At 42.4% G+C, this 18,214-nt stretch overlaps 1 protein-coding gene and 1 long non-coding RNA gene across 6 annotated transcripts in view; one reads left to right on the forward strand and one right to left on the reverse strand.

Annotated features, from left to right (window-relative positions):
* Positions 1 to 18,214, reverse strand: part of POSTN (periostin) — a 99,431-nt gene that overhangs the window by 75,596 nt on the left and 5,621 nt on the right. The gene's annotated exons all lie outside the window — the stretch shown is intronic.
* The window catches only part of LOC137545645 (uncharacterized), a 158,872-nt gene continuing 148,336 nt past the window's right edge, over positions 7,679 to 18,214 (forward strand). For both annotated transcript variants that reach the window (XR_011026071.1, XR_011026072.1), the window contains exon 1: positions 7,679 to 7,766. This is a non-coding gene — a long non-coding RNA (uncharacterized lncRNA). The remainder of the gene's footprint in view (positions 7,767 to 18,214) is intronic.

Here is an 18,214-nt window from a genome sequence, read left to right on the forward strand (position 1 = left end):
ACCTGTTGTTCACTGTGCACCCACCCATCTACGTGAGTGCATGCAGTGTCACTGTGCCTGTCCGGTACCTGTCTGTGTGTGACAGGTGCACATTGTAATACCCATCACTGCATATACCTACCTACCTTTTGTGTTCAGTGCATCCACTTACCTATGTGAGTGCACGCAGTGTGATATACCACTCCGTGCATACCTGTTAACTGCACCTGTGTGACTGCACAGTGTATTAGTCAAGTCAGTGCATACCTTTCACTTCATCACCCCCAACATGGAGAAAACAAAAGGCAGAGGCAGGACACCTGGCAGGTCTGTTCGAGGTCGTGCTGTCGTGATTTCATGCGGACCTCGACCAAAGTACAGTGTTGAGAAGAAGCCATGTGCCATCAACCCCCAATATTGTCAGGACGTAGTTAACTATTTAACACAGAACACCTCATCTTCCTCAGCTTCCGCACGGAAGCGTGACATATCTTCCTCCTCCTGCTCTGATTCTGGCACCCCACTTAACACTCAGTCGGCCGCCACCACCAAAGTGCCATCACCCCAGGGCTCAGCGGTGTGGAAATTTTTTTGTGTGTCTGCCTCAGATGAGAGCAATGCCATCTGTACTCTCTGCCCCTGAAAATTGAGCCGTGGAAAGACCAAGACCCGCGTAGGGACAACTACCTTATGAAGGCACATGATTACAAAGCACAAACTGCAATGGGATGACCACCTGAGGAAAAGCAGCACACAAAAGCAAATCCACACACCGCAGTGGAAGATATGTAATTATTTCTCAAAAAAGGCGATACCCAAACTGTACCGTGATGTTGAAAGGCAAGTGTTATCATCTCTGGCACACTGCGTTGGGTCAAGGGTCCATCTGACCACGTGGTCTGCAAAGCACGATCAGGCCTGTCCGAAGACTAAATCAGTCCCCACACACAGCATCTCTGCCTGCACGCCGTGTGACTGCCTGCCCCAAAGACTAAGTCGCTCCCCACACAGCACCTCTGCCTGCAGGCCGCTTGACTGCCTTATCCGCCACCACCAACAGGGTCCAGGACTCCAGGTGGATTCCTGAATTTTTAAGGCTGCTGCTAGAAGTGGCTGCTATACTAATTTTTCTGGTGCGTGCCTGTCTAATTTTTCTGGCTGCACTGCAGCTGCAACAACAAAACAAAAGGCATGTACATGTGCCAATTCCCCTTTGTGATCATTACCTTGCCGCGGTGAAGGGGCTTACGTATCACAATGAAGCAATGACCGCCGGCTATATGAATGATAATAATAATAAGGTTGTTGCTTCATTGTGGACAGACCAAATTTGATCAGCTGGACAGCCTCTGTTGTTCTATCATTGAGATACCACAGCCCGGCGACCATATGGGCTTGAAAACCGCCACGGCCTGCACTCTGGCCATGGTGCACACCAGTCCAGCAGGGCCGTCACAACACAAACAGCTGTTTGCGGTGCGTTACACAGTGAGTTTGGTGTGTCAGTGTGAAGCAGTACTCTAATCACACTCCCTGATTGATGTATACACATGCAAGATGTTTTAAAGCACTTTAGGCCTGCAATTTAGCATTCAATGTGCTTTCTGCCCTTAAAACGCTGCTTTGCGTCAAATCCAGATTTTTCCCCGGGAGTTTTGGCATCTATCCCACTCCGCCATGCCCCCCTCCAGGTGTTAGACCCCTTGAAACATCTTTTCCAACACTTTTGTGGCCAGAATAAGTGTTTTTAGTTTTCAAAGTTCGCCTCCCCATTGAAGTCTATTGCGGTTCGCGGAAGTTTGCGCGAACCGAACTTTTGCGGACGTTCGCAAACCGAAAATCAGAGGCTCGGGCCATCTCTGATGCTAAATTGTTGGCTGAGACAGTCATCTTGGCCATGTTCAATCTAGCATGAGTACTAGACTTTACATAAGCTTGGTGGTTGGGCTTTGGAAGGACCAAGAGAACCTTCAACTACTAAAGCATAAGTATGCCTTTACATTCCCAAATCAGGCAAATATATCTTTGCTTCAGATCATATAGAAAAGACTCCACTATACCCCCCCCCCCCCCCCCCCCCCTGCCCTATTAGTGATCTTTTTTTACATTTCTCATCTTTGAGACCTCCATGAATCTTCATTGCTTCAGACTGACTCACTGTGGTCCCAAGGACAAAAAGTGAGGTACTGCTATAATAAAATGAAAGATATCCAACTTCTCTTGGAATAGTTTTTATCTGTTGTTGTCATCTTTTCCATTGATGGACAAATTTAGCTTTTCCCTTGCAGGACAGAAACTTAATGACTTTTACCCAAATGGAGACATAGACAATAGAATATCAAAAGACACTGTAACCTCTTTCAACATTATCCAAAACTAAACTACTAGGAACATACGAAATACCTGCCTGGGAATTCAAAAGAAGACCAATTCAGTTTTGTGACTTTGACTACACTTTAGCAAGATAAGGAGATATTTGAATTTACTAACCAGATGAGTGCTGATGGCTAAATATACCACACTAATCAAGGCACAGTCAAACAAATCACAAAGTGCTTGCAAAATCTATAGCTGAAATATGGCCAATCGCTAGTGATTGAAATCATTAACACTTGGTGCAACATAAAAAATACTCTATGCTTCTGTATTTCCCCCCTTACCCCAGTACAAGAATAAAGATCAATGAACAGCATTATTCAGGTCAGTACAAAAAGCAGATGTTTCACATATATGGGAGTAATGAATTGAAAATAAAATACAAGTAACACATATTATGACTTAGAAAACTTTTATCTGTTTTTTTGTTTTTTTTTTGCCAGGGAGATGGCACTTGTACATAATCATTTGACTTTTCATTGCCTCTATACATAAAAAATGACGTCTGGTTAAAGCAAAGAACTCATAGTTACGTAGTTAGTTAGGTTGAAAACTGATAAACGTCCATCAAGTTCAATCAGAAAATAAGGAACAGAAGAGCTAAAAACACTTGACGTTGAAGGCTGGTTTGGGCCTGAAAAATCGTGATCCACTATTTGGACTTATCTGGTCCTTTGTTATTATGTTTGGCCAAGGTAAACATATATACACTGATCTTTCATAGTTAAGGCCGCTAGTGTCTGCTAGTGCTGCTGCATTACATGACTTAACAGCAGAAAGCTTATACCTCTTGGTGGTGACATACACAACTTTATTTTCTACAAAATAATTGTTGAGAGTGAGGATCGTTTTCTGCTACAACAACTTTTAACATCGCTTTTCATTAGCTTGCATGAAAACCACATGGTCTTTACACTTTCATGTGGTCAGGAACACCAACTGGAAAACAATCTATGGCTGTGCCTGTAGCACGTTTGGCCGGGGCTGGGAAAAAAGGGCGCATGCCGCTAGTGGACAAAAAGGGCGCCGCCATTCACTCCCATAATAAATAGCGTTTAATGGGCGCCGGGTAGGAAAAAAGGGCGCCGGAGCTAAATAAAGTTTATAAACGGCGCCAGGAGCTAAATAAAGTTTACAAACGGCGCCCGGAGCTGTTTAATGATTTATAACTGAACTTGTGGTGATTTACGTTTATAAAATGCACCCGTGCCGAATAACGTTTATGAAAATACTAAACATATCTATCTTATTTAAATAATTAAAACATTATTTAAAGTTTTATCCCTTACTGTTTGTAAAACATTATTATTCACAAAATAAAGCGATCAGTACGTAACGTAAATTGCAAAATATTTTTTTAATCCACAATTAGTAAAACATAATTATCCACATAATAAAGGGGGGTCTTAGGTTTAGGCACCAACAGGGGGGTCTTAGGTTTAGGCACCAACAGGGGGGTCTTAGGTTTAGGCATTAACAGGGGGGTCTTAGGTTTAGGCACCAACAGGGGGGTCTTAGGTTTAGGCATTAACAGGGGGGTCTTAGGTTTAGGCATTAACAGGGGGGTCTTAGGTTTAGGCACCAAGAGGGGGGTCTAGGGGTTAGGGGTAGGTACAGGGAGGGTTACTTAGGCACCAACAGGGGGGTCTTAGGTTTAGGCACCAACAGGGGGGTCTTAGGTTTAGGCACCAACAGGGGGGTCTTAGGTTTAGGCACCAACAGGGGGGTCTTAGGTTTAGGCACCAACAGGGGGGTCTTAGGTTTAGGCACCAACAGGGGGGTCTTAGGTTTAGGCACCAACAGGGGGGTCTTAGGTTTAGGCACCAACAGGGGGGTCTTAGGTTTAGGCACCAACAGGGGGGTCTAGGGGTTAGGGGTAGGTACAGGGAGGGTTACTTAGGCACCAACAGGGGGGGTCTTAGGTTTAGGCACCAACAGGGGGGTCTTAGGTTTAGGCACCAACAGGGGAGTCTAGGGGTTAGGGATAGGTACAGGTAGGGTTCTGTGTAAGAGTAGGCTTAGGTATAGTTTTAGTAAAATTTTAGTAATAATTACTAATGTATTACAACACTTATTACGAACGTAGTTATATTTATATCATCTTTATAAACAATATTTTCAGATTTTATTATAAGAACAAACCATAAATGACTGTTATTCACAATAATATACAATTATAACAATTAAACATATATTATTGGTTTTTTTATAAACGTAATTATAAGTTTAACTTTTGAAACAGGGAAGATTAACGTTTTCACAATTTCCGATTTCATAAACATTATTTAATGATTTATAATTTTGTTAAACATTATTTGTAAACGAAATATAGCACACTATATTTATAAACCCTATTAATGATTAATTATTATTTAGAGTTTACACCCCGCGCCCTTTTTGTCCAGGCGCCCTTTTTGTACGTACGCCGTTTGGCCTTCTTGTCCACATCACAGAGGATAAATCATCCAATTTACATTTAGCGCACAGATGCATTTTAGAGAAAGTGATACTTCTTCCCTCACTTTAGAGTTTAGAGGCAATAAGTACTAGGTGAGCAGTACTGGTGAGATAAATGTCTACATCCGATAAATCCTATTAGATGTGAACGTACAGATCAAAAGGCAGGCCTTTCATGTTCTTGTCTAAACAGTTATAATCATAACCATCAATAGGAAAGACAAATTAATGATGTAAGCTACATTTGTACACAATTTAGAACTTAAGCCAATGCTTTGCTTATGATTTCTATCACTACCTCACCCTAGTCACCTCTTCCCACTTCCACACCCAGGATTTCTCACATGCCTCTTCCATCTTCTGGAGCTCCCTCTCTAAATCAGTTTCACACTTTCCATCACCTGTAATATTCAAATACAGCCTAAAGACTCACTGTTTCAAATAAGCATATTGCCAGTTTTATATTATTCTAGCTGGTTACTGGACTACCACTGTTTTCATCTAAACTATGCCTAAACCTGCATAAATCCCATAGTTCCATCACATTTATAGCTTACCAAGCCCCACCTCAATGCATTTTGCATTCTCTTAGCTCCTAAAACTGTAAGTGACCTCTCCCCTATTGTATCTTGGTATTGCTCTATTTGCTCTCTGATTCATTAATAAGTATACATAACACACGTTGTTCTATATAACTGTGCTTTAATTCCCAATGTACTGTTGGTCTATGTAACTTTTTCTCTTATAAAATATTTATTTGTACAACACCACAGAATATATTGCCACTATATTCTTCAACAAAAATAACAGCATAACAATATGGCATGTATTAAAGTAGGTCTCTCTAACTGTATTCAGAGTTGGTTTAATGTTTCTCTAAACTTCCTTGTAACTGTAAAAACAGGAAGAAGGCTAGTGAGTGTTGATGTGTTCCTGATTGAGTATGACTGACATACCCCAAAGGTCAGATCAAATCCAGAAACCGCAGGGTCCCCTAGGAGCCTGTGTTACCACGGATGACTAACTTGGCCATTACCTCCCTGATCTCTGTCCAGTTTGTTAAAATTAAGTTCCTGAAGATGTAGTAAACCCTGCATAAACATATTAATCACTCTGTGGACATTTTCTTGGGGTTTATGCGTACATAGTAGACCACAAATGTCTATTTTGGAAATATAACCCATTAACCAAACTCTGATGGTTGTGTGCACTAAATAAAGCAAGCAAGTGTTAATGTGAGCAGAAATTACGTATAAGCAAAATATTCTCCTAACAAGTAAATTGCCAATGACCCAAGAAAATGAAGAATATGATGCTATCAAAGTTAGAAGCTAGTAGATGGTTAAGTACATTTTATTGTGGAAATAGAGATTTCCTTGGGCCAACTGTAGAACATAACCTTTAGGCCCGGTTCACATTAGCGGTGGCCGTCCGGAATCGCCGTGCCGGAGCCGGACCGCTTGCAGAACGGATGGAACGGACGCACGGCATAGCAATGAAAGCCTATGCGTCCGTTCACATGCGTCCGTTCTGCCGGACCGGATCCGGACCGGATCCGGACTCCGGCATCCGTTCCAACATGCGCTATTTTTTGGTCCGGCTCCTCCGGCAGCCGTATCCGGGGCGGAGCCGGACTGCACCATCCGGCCAATACAAAGCTATGAGAACCGGAGAGCGCACAACACACTGGCTAAAAATCCGGATGTTCTACCCCACTTCCTATGCGTATTGAAGCGCCGATTTTGGATGGGGACACATGGGCAAGCATTTTGGAGTGGAGCAGCAGTGATTTTAAACGTGCTGGAGATGTTGGCAGTATGTCGGAGGTGGAGGTGAGTGCTAAACAGCGGAGGGCCTGATTCCACAGGTCCACCTTCTGCTGACCTCCCAGACCCCAACATTTTTATTCCTTTTCTACTATCTTTTGCCAAACGGATCCGGATCGCATCCTGATGAACACCTGATGCAAACTGACCGGATCCGGATCGGATCCGGATCAGAACCGTACGGTTCCGATCCGGATCCGGTCCGGATCCGGTCAGGTCATCCGGTCCGTTTGGCAGAGAACCGCAAGTGTGAACCGGGCCTAAAGGAGGCCACATATGGTTATAGTTTTAACTTCTTTTTTAAACATTTGATTTTGTAGGTCGGCTGAATAAAATATATGTTCACGTTTGATCAGGCCTATATAACTGAAAATGCACTTTATAGTGTGAAAATATCACCTAGGAGAAAACGGAAGAGTAAAGGTGACTTGAATAGCATCCATGTCATGTGACCACATGATCATCTACTTCAGAACAATGAGATCTGACCCTTGCCTCACTTGGGTCACCACACCCATCATAAGCTGCTCCCCTAGCATGAAATCAAGAGGCAGCACACTACTGGTTGCAGACACAACTCTATGTAAAGCAAGATAAACACACATTACGAGCTATGGATTCACTCCTCCTTCAGCAGGTATTACTTGATGAAGGACAAGTGGGTACATTAGATGTCATGTGTGCTCATCCTGGTTTATAAAGACATATGTCTGCAGCCAGTGGTCAGCTTTGTCTCAATTGCATGTTGGTTCTTACTTAAGAACTGCTGGAACCTCTGCAACTTAAAGTGAACCTCCAGACTAAAAATCTACTCAGCAGCACTGAAAAGGTTTGGTGTTTCACAGCATCAGAACTTTGTTTTTCTTACCCAAGCCTCATTTTTAGCTGCACATAGGCTAAGCTCCACCTCATCAAATAAATCTGCATTTTCCCCTGATGCTGTGCAAAGCATGATGGGATTTCTGATGTTGTTGTTCTCGTTGCCTAGCGCGCACAGTTGGGAACAGTTATCAGGACACAGGACAGTTGGAACTGTGCCTTACAGACTCCCTGTCACATCATTTCAACCAAAAAGATGTCTGCCCCATGAAATCACAAACCTTTGCCTGTTCTTTTAAAACAGCATGGGTAAGAGATTATATTACATATCTATGTTAATTAACATAACTAATGTTTGTTTAGGCTGAAGTTCCTCTTTAATATTAACCTACAGGTGCTAAGGTTGGCAGACTCAGCCTTGTTTACTTTTGCTCATGAAAAGGTAATTAACCACTTCCACACCATGACATTTTATGCTGATCTGTGCAGCGTGGGCTCTCCAGCCCACAGCACAGATCAGCTAGCAGCCAGGGCGATCAGACTTCCCCCCTTTTTTCCCCACTAGGGGGATGTCCTGCTGGGGGGGTCTGATCGCCGCCAGCTGCTTGCGCTTGCGGGGGGGGGGGCTCTTCAAAGCCCCCCTCCGCAGCGCTTCCTGGCCTCCTTCCCCTTCCCTCCCTCCCCCTCCCCCTGTGAGCGGCGCAGGACGGAAATCCGTCCTGCGCCTGATGGGATAGGCTTTAGCCTATCAGATGCCGGTGATCCCCGGCCAATCAGAGGCCGGGGATCGCCGATCTCCTCTACGGCGCTGCTGCGCAGCAGCGCCGTATACATGTAAACACCGGGGAAGATCTTCCCCGTGTGTTTACATTTACCCTGCGAGCCGCCGATCGGCTCGCAGGGTGTTCACGGAGACACCCTCCGTGAGCTGACATGGAACGGCCGCTCGTACGAGCGGCCATTTCCATGGTATACACTTCTGGATTCAGGGGCGTGTATATACGCTCCGAGAATCCGGAAGTGGTTAACCACAGAAGGAGTTGTGTTGCCAGGACTTTGATGGTCTTTAAGCAATTTCAAATATAAACATCGCTGATTACACAGTGATCTGCATGTTTTGGCCAATATACACCAGCCAAGTATTGCAAAATTAGATCCTTCTATGGAATGCTCATACAACTCTTCCTGCTGGTGTGATGTAAAAGCTTCAGGAATAAAATAAAGATCCTCCCTGAGCTACTAGATGTCCCACTGTATGACTTAGACTATGTAAAAGCAGATCCAAGATGAAACACTAACTGTAACAAGTAACTTGTCTATATATCTTATCTAAAGTTTAGATAGTTTACACAGCAAATCTAGCTGCAAACAGCTTTAATAGAATATGATTGATTATTCCTGTGATACAATGACAGCAGCCATGTTGTTTGTAAACATTACACAGAGGCAGGCTTATCTGCATCTTGAGCAAAAAAAAACCTAATCCCCCCTCCTCCTCCCCTCGGCCTCTGAAATCTCTGGCTAGTAATACCTCCCCCTCCTCCTGCCCAGACGGAGCTCCCATGAGCCCTTGCTACTGTCTGAAAGTGCCTTGGCTCTCTGAAAACATGTGGGCGTGGCTTCTTTAGTTTATAGGGAATTAGAGTATTAAAACAAAAACAAAAAAGGATTTGGCTTGAGGAATGCTCTATAAACAATAGGAAAGGAACACAATTATGCAATGAGTAAAAGTTCATCTCGGATCCACTTTAACTGAGAAGGAATTATTACAAATATATTTTGTTTTAAGAAGGCAAATTAAATTTAGTATTGCTTTTTAATAGAGGGCTTTTTGGTCTCTTTTAGCCCTTTATACTTTCTTAATGGTTCTGGGTCACCATGAGCTCTCTGGGTATTTCTTAGTACTGGTCCAGTCCAAGCCCTATCCCATAGAGCAGGGGTGCCCATTAGGTAGATCCCGTTCTACCGGTAGATTGCAAAGGACTTCATGGTAGATCCCGACCCCCACTACATTTTCCATTCTGTATATAAAAGTGTGCTCCTAAAATTGTACATAGGTAGATCATTTTGACTTGCTAAATTTTTAAAGTAGCTCACAAGCCAAAAAAGTGTGGGCAACTCTGCCATAGAGTCATATCAATCCATGCCATGCACTGGTGATGAGGACCAATAAATCCAAAATAGTCTGTTTGTATGTTGGAGTGGTGTGGCTCTGTAAAATGTACTTGCTATAGGTTCATTATATAACAGTGGTTCTGCATGTGCAGCCTTGCTTTCAGGAACATAAAGAGATTATTTGCATATTCGGGAGTAATGCATCATGGGAAACCACAGTAGCTCACTTAAAGGAATACTGTAGGGGGGTCAGGGTAAAGTGAGTTGAACTTACCAGGGGTTTCTAATGGTCCCCCACAGACATCCTGTGAACACGCAGCCACTCACTGATGCTCTGGCCCCGCCTCCGGTTCACTTCTGGAATTTCAGACTTTAAAGTCTGAAAACCACTGTGCCTGTGTTGCTGTGTCCTCACTCCCTCTGATGTCACCAGAAGTGTATAGCACAAGCCCAGTATGGTCTGTGCCTGCTTACTACACTCCTGGTAGAATGGATGTCTGCAGGGGACCATTAGAAGCCCCGGGTAAGTTCAACTCATTTTCCCCCAACCCCCTACAGTATTCCTTTAAAGCTGAATTATCGCAAATATCTTCTGTTTTAAGAAAGCAAAATTACATTTAACTGAGCAGGGAGACAATTAAACTCCTGTGAAAAGGACTACAGATTATGATCATGAACTTGTGATCTCTTCTCAATGTATTTACAAGGTCTACATAAAAATCAAAACAGTGTATGATTTTAACATTATCTTCAAGCTAATAAAATAAAGGAGACTTTTTGTGGGTTGCTGTGAGAAAAATAGAAGACCAATGCTTCATGCAAAAAAAACCCATCAAAATTAGTCTCTTTATATTACTTTTTTTCTGCCGTCCATCGGTAGTTAATCTATATACTACAACAAATATATAAATACATTAATATTCCTGTAGACAAGATAATATTTTAGGGCCAGTTCTCAGGGCCAATGCTAAACACTTTTCTGCAACCAAGCAGTAACCCATTGTTACAACGTCACATCATACTTTAAAAAGAGAAAACGTATCCAAGGATTGAACGTCATCCCAATCAGTAGCTGATACGCCCTTTCCAATTATAAATCTTTACCTTTTCTCAAACAGATTATGAGAGGGCTCTGTATGGCTAATATTGTGAGGAAACCCCTCCCACAGTGTGATGTCAGCACCAGGGTGCTGACATCCCACTGTGGGAGCCTTGTTGCATTGTGGGAAATAACAGCTATTTCCAACTACCAAAAATGCATCATCTCTTTCCACAGACATCACCTGCCAGCAGTAAAAATGTCGCCATGTGATAAATGTCAATCAGGGAGAGGAAAGATTTTGCAATGGGCAAACACTGACTAAATCATTTGTAAATAATTATTGTAAAAACTTTTTCATTACATTATTTTCACTGCAGTTCCTCTTTAAGCCCCATGACGGGTTATAACTGCAGAATGCAACTGCTGCAGGATACTACATGCAGCGGCCAAGAATTTTTGACGTGCTAGGAAACGATGGTAAATGCATTGAGATGAATACTCCCATTCATCTCAATGCAGGCATCAGTTAATCCCAGCAGTAAACGATGTCCCTAAACGTCGACAGTCACCCGTGTGAAACCAAGCTAAACTGTTAGTTTACTACATATTGCAAAATCTATAAAATCATTATTGTTATTATTTTCTTCATATAGCACCAACATAATAACACACCAGCATACACAAGAATGTATGTACTAAAAAAAAAATGTAATTGCTATGATCTCAACATACTACTAAAACTTCAAGATACAAATCAAACATCAAGTATACAACTTGAAATCTTTCCATATGTTGCACTTTTGACTTCAAGCAGAGCAGAGGTATTGTATGTCTGCAGCCTACAGGACTGGGTTAAAGAGCAAGACCTCCCTGTATATCTTAGAACTTCAGAGCTGCAAAGATGGCATGCATTAATAGCATTGATAGATGACTCAACAGGACATTACTCAAAACATCCTGCCACCATGGTCTCGTTAAATGGTTCAGGGGTGGCTGTGTGTGTTCTAGGGCTACTGTAATCCAAATGTTATTACATACAGATAAGAGAACCTTCATGAACAATAAACAATATGCAGTTACAATTTATTTGCTTTACAGACTAGAGTGTTTTTGCAGGTGAAAGAGGATCACTTAGAAACAAGTAAAAAAAATCATAATGATTAAGAAAAAATCAGAAACTACAAAACGTATAAGTTATTTTCTAAAATTGTTGTTTCAATACTGATTATACTAGTTAAAACATAAAAACAAATGGATTGCAACTGCAAAACCTAAAGGATGGATATAAAATGTAAGAGCTATAGAGATTCAAAAAACGTCACTCTTTTTTTGCCTGAAGAAGTGGGTTATGTCTGTAAAACGCATCCTAAAAAGGAATGTTCTCCTATAAAGATTGAATTTCGAATAATACTTTATGGGCCTTCTGTTGGGAGATAAGTCCACTACTACTTCCCCTTTTAAACTGTTTTTTATTCTTTCTGACGCCTCTGTTTTACTTATTGTAACATTGTCTATTCCCCACCCTTGGTGGAGGGGTGCTACCCATTGCTTTCAAAAACTATGTAGACCGACTTCTCAATCCGAGTAGGGTCTGGTTTGTTCTCCCCACCTGCCTACACAGTGGTTGCCTTAGAGGTACCCCACCTTAGTGAGTATCATCTTCTACTAGAGCCTTTATTACCACTTATTGTCAGTACTTACTACACCATATTGTGCTCTCGGTTTTTGCCCCCTATTTGTGTCTCTACATGCAGTTTGCTAACTGGACCAATGAGACCATAGATATGTGAGGGCAGTTGGCCATGTAAACACAAACTGTCGCACTCAAGGCATGTTGCATAGCAACAGCTCCACAAACAAAACATGCTTTAGCAACAGCTCCACAAACAATACAATCTTGCACTATGCATATTAAAGAGTACGCTACGACTTTAAACATTTTCTTGACACACTGACCTGCAGGCTATGCCCCCAGGAGGCATGTCCTCAAGTATATATACCTTGTTGGATTTTTGTTTTATGTTGGGCAATGATTAAGGACTCAGGTCCGAAACATGTTAGCCATTTTATGCTGTAGATGATTGCTCTAATAAAACATTTTGGACTTTTCTACTGACTGGGTTGTGCGGGTTCTCCATTACCACAAAACTCAAAAATCTGAATGTTGCAATTAGCACTGCTGCTCAAGCAAGGGTGCACTGCTGATAGCAAGTGCTGATAGATTCTTGGACAATGATTACACTATAGTGCTTATTGTCTTTATACAGGATCCCAAAGCTTTGGCTTTATCTGCACGTGAGTAATTGAATTACTACATTAACTCTCTTTGTATTGTTAACTAAAAAAATTGCATTGCTGAGTTGATAGTGTTTGCAACCCCTCAACAGTTTTAGCGCTCATTAGACTACTATGCCAAAGGAAGTGCAGAACCCACCATGTCGGCCTATAACTGCTCAAACAGGAGCAACGTGAATCAGCAGCTTCTGTTTATTATATAGAGAGGGAGCCAAGCATACATCAACAGAGCCAGATCATGCAACAGCAATTGGGCAGTTTGTTTTCCATCTTATTTAGTTTGTTCCTTGGCATCACATTGTCTGTTCCTCATTCTCTACTGGGGAGGAGACCCAACACAAGAAATGATCAACTATCTTGCTACAGTAGTCATAACAGTACCAAGCAAATCTAATGGATACCATTACATGCAATGACAAGAATCCGTAACAAATTAATAGTTATTAAAATTGAATGAAAATCAAAAATATTAAAATCAAAAACGCATGGTGCAAAAAGGGAGACCTTCATTGCCTGTGTCTAATTTCACAGTGGAGATAATGGTAAGCATGTGCTGAGATAATGCCTGATAAAGATATTTGAGGAGATGCAAATAATTTCAAGTTGATGCAGCATTATGCAAATTTTGTATGCAGATTTATGCATCTTGAAAATGAACCAATCATATTCAGTGGAGTTAAAATTTGATTGGTCTATTTTCAAGCTGCATAAATTTGCATATAAAATTTGCATAACCCTGCATCAACTCAAAACGATTTTCAACTCATAGACCATCCCTTTTTTAGGGCACACGTTTTGTGCCCTAAAAAAACGCTTATTTGACTTTGAAATGAACAAAAAGTTCCCTGTCTATCAATATTATCTTACATTTCTAGTATACTACTGTTGATAAGATTTATATTATTGAATATTATTATCTAGAGGCCATGATGGTGTTATGGCGGCAAACTCTGCAGCTCTAAATCATTTTTATCAGGAGCTAAGTTGTTACACAGCAAAATTTCCATGCATTTGTAAAGGTCGACACAGCATATATTGACAATAATATTAATTCAAAAACCAATCGCAAGTTTTCCAGTACAAGCTTTCCTATGTCTTGGAAATTAATGTAAAATAAAATACACACCTCTTCGTGTTTTCAAAAGTACATTTACGATCTGAAACACCACAGATTGATCACTATGTAAAACTTTAAAAAAACACTAAAAGTCATTTTATAAGAGTCATTTAACCGCTCATTAATGATGTATAATGCAAATAGTTTGTTAAATGTACTGTAATTGCCTTTACATGATTACAAAGTATTTGTTTTTGATTAAAGGATAAGAACTCCCCCTAGTGGTGTGATGAGGTGATAGCAAGATATTTGTAACAGTGAAAACCACTACTTATGCCATTGTTAACACTCACTAATGTCACTTTTGTGTTTTGTGAGATGCACTGCTTATTCAGTAAGACAATGGCAATGTACAAAGTAAGTAGTACATGATTCTTAACAGTATTTTGATAATTTTAAATGTGATAGAGTCTGTAGAGCCAAAGTAAAAGTTCCAACTTTTAGAAAAGTATATTTCAGTCTGCCAAAGAGATTCAATAATATATCCAAAACTTTCCAGATGGATATTTTCCAACTGGAAACAATCTAATAGAATTGTTTTCAGCCTTATTGAATATCTGTAGTTGAGACTAGTCCTGGTTGCTAACTAATAATGTGTAGAGCTCAGGTCTCCCGTGGTGCTACAGAGAATCTGTTCATCAAAAGACTCACTTTATGGAAGTCTAGCAATTGGATATGTCTGGAGACTGCCTAGCACTGCACCCAATACAAGCTACACCTAAACTCCTGCCTCACCCAAACAGGAAGTCTCACTGATTGCTCCATTTCTGAAGAAAGTGTAACTTACTTGTAGACTCCTTGGAAGACATTAGAAAAACTAATCTTGCTTTTCTTCAGAAACAATTTTAGAAATGCAAGATAATATGGACTAGAGCTGCTCAAATCTGGAACCGGGAGACATCCGGATAGTTGCTATCCGGATATCTCCCAGTAAACCTGTGCGGGGTGGGCGGGGGGGGGGGGGGCAATTTTACCTGTCCGATGTCTTCTTCATCCGTCCCTTGGCGCCTCCCAAGATGCGCTCCACACTTCCTCTTTCAACCCGGAAGGAGGAAGTGTTTGTAATCACGTGACCGCCGCTTGGACTGCATTGTGGGAGGCGCCGATGGACGGACTGAAGAAGACATCAGACAGGTAAGATTGACCCCCCGCCCACCCCGCACAGGTAACTGGGAGCAATCCAGATAGAACTATCCGGATGTCTCCCAGTTCCGGATTTAAGCAGCTCTGATATGGACTATTCTTGATTTCATACAGCTGACAAGTTAAAGGACCACTATCACGAAAATCGTAAAATTTAAAATATATGTAAAGATATACATATAAGAAGTAGGTTTCTTCCAAAGTAAAATAAGCCATAAATTACTTTTCTCCTATCTTGCTGTCACTTATAGTAGGTAGTAGAAATCTGACAGAACTGACAGGTTTTGGAGTAGCCCATCTCCTCATGGGGCATTCTCAGGGGTTTCTTTATTTTCAAAAGGACTTAGTAAATGGTGGTTGCTCCGCCCAACTGCCAAAAAAGTATGACGCCAGCATTGAGGCTGGCCAGCATATTTACAGTATATAAATCCTTTTCAGGCAGAGTCTTTAACCTCCTGGGGGATACAATTATATCGCCCAGGAGGTGGCGCAGCACTATTTTTAATTTTTTTTTATTTTTTAAATCATGTAGCGAGCCCAGGGCTCGCTACATGATAGCCGCTGTGCAGCGGCATCCCCCCACCCCCTCCGATCGCCTCCGGCATACAAAGCAAACAGGAAATCCCGTTCAGAACGGGATTTCCTGTTTGGCTTCCCCCGTCGCCATGGCGACGATCGGGATGACGTCATCGACGTCAACGACGTCGTGACGTCAGAGGGAGTCTCGATCCACCCCTCAGCGCTGCCTGGCACTGATTGGCCAGGCTGCGCAGGGGGTCTTGGGGGGGGGGAGCGGCACGGCACGGCGAGTAGCGGCGAATCAGCGCGGAGCGGCGGCGATCGGTATATACACGCAGCTAGCAAAGTGCTAGCTGCGTGCAACAAAAAAAAAATTATGCAAATCGGCCCACCAGGGCCTGAGAAAACCTCTGTGGCGGCTTACCCCGAGCTCAGCTCGGGATTATCCCCCAGAGGGTTAAAAGAATAAAGACCGTGGTGATAATTCCCCATTAAGAGATGGACCAGCCTAAAACCTATCAGTTCTGTCAGATTTCTACTACCTAATGTAAATGACAGCAACATAGGAGAAAAGTAATTTAAAGCTCATTTTACTCTGGAAGAAATGTACTTCTTGTTGGTATGTTATTACATGTATTTTAAATGTTACATTTTTTGTGATTGTGGTTCTGTAAGTAGCATACATTGGAAGCAGCCCATTGTTCTACAGTACAACACATTTATTTGGTAGCACATATGATCGACACATCACATCAGTCTGTGTGGGTCTTACATATGAATGTTTATATAACCACATGCACAGTTAGCACTATGGGTGTCATATAACTGTGACTGTAACAGGAGACTGTACCATCCAGAAAGGCCACATGTAGAGATGGCCCAAACCTCCAATTTTCGGTTCGCGAACTTCTGCAAAAGGTTCGGTGCTCGCGAACCGCAATAGACTTCAATGGGGAGGCAAACTTTGAAAACTAGAAACACTTATGCTGGCCACAAAAGTGATGGAAAAGATGTTTCAAGGGGTCTAACATCTGAGTTTTTGCATGGATGAGTGGGATAGATGCCAAAAGTCCCGGGGAAAAATTTGGATGTGACGCAAAGCTGCGTTTTAAGGGCAGAAATCACATTGAATGCTAAATTGCAGGCCTAAAGTGCTTTAAAATATCTTGCATGTGTATATATCAATCAGGGAGTGTAATTAGAGTTCTGCTTCACACTGACACACCAAACTCACTGTGTAATGCACCGCAAACATCTGTTTGCGTAGTGACGGCTGTGCTGGACTGGTGCGCACCATGGCGAGAGTGCAGGCCATGGCGGTTTTCAAGCCCATATGATCGCCGGGCTGAGGTAGCTGAATGATAGAACAACAGTGAATGAGGGTCCAGCTGATCGAATTTGGACTGTCCACAATGAAGCAACAACCTTATTATCTTCTTGTATGTAGGTAGGCATAGGTAGGTGCCCCAGTATAGGTAGGTAGGCATAGGTAGGTGTCCCAGTATAGGTAGATAGGCATAGGTAGGTGCCCCAGTAGTTACCTAGGCATAGGTAGGAGTCCCAGTATAGGTAGGTAGGCATAGGTAGGTGTCCCAGTATATGTAGATAGGCATAGGTAGGTGCCCCAGTAGTTAGCTAGGCATAGGTAGGAGTCGCAGTATAGGTAGATAGGCATAGGTAGGTGTCCCAGTATAGGTAGATACGCATAGGTAGGTGCCCCAGTAGTTAGCTAGGCATAGGTAGGAGACACAGTATAGGTAGGTAGGCATAGGTAGGTGTCCCAGTATATGTAGATAGGCATAGGTTGGTGCCCCAGTATAGGTAGATAGGCATAGGTATATGTCCCAGTATAGGTAGGTAGGCTTAGGTAGGTGTCCCAGTATAGGTAGATAGGCATAGGTAGGTGCCCCAGTAGTTAGCTAGGCATAGGTAGGAGACTCAGTATAGGTAGGTAGGCATAGGTAGGTGTCCCAGTATAGGTAGATAGGCATAGGTAGGTGTCCCAGTATAGGTAGATAGGCATAGGTAGGAGACCCATTATAGGTAGGTAGGCATAGGAAGGGGCCCTAGTATAGGTAGGTAGGCATAGGTAAGTGCCCTAGTATAGGTAGGTAGGTAGGAACAGGTAGGTGTCCCCGTATAGGTAAGTAGGTGCCCCAGTAGTTAGGTAGGCATAGGTAGGTGTCCCAGTATAGATAGTTAGACAGGGCCTGGCTGGCACAGTAAAAGCAATTACCAAGGTCCAGCTGCAACAGATAGGGCTGTATAATGCAGTGTCAGTGGGCAACACAAAAAGAACACATCAGGAGAACATTAGCTCTCACAAGAGCTGTTGAGGGGTGCTATTTTAGCAGTAGCAATCAGCCAGGAGCAAGCTAACAAGCCTACAAGAGCCTAACTAATCTTTCCCTATGAGAGTCTGCCAGCAGCTGCCCCTTCACTAATTAATGCAGGCACACAAGTGAGTGTAATGGCCAGTGCTGCCTGCCTTTTATAAGGGGGGGGGGAGTGGCTCCAGGAGAGAGT

The sequence above is a fragment of the Hyperolius riggenbachi genome, chromosome 2 (assembly GCF_040937935.1).
Source record: "Hyperolius riggenbachi isolate aHypRig1 chromosome 2, aHypRig1.pri, whole genome shotgun sequence".
NCBI classification, from domain to species: domain Eukaryota; kingdom Metazoa; phylum Chordata; class Amphibia; order Anura; family Hyperoliidae; genus Hyperolius; species Hyperolius riggenbachi.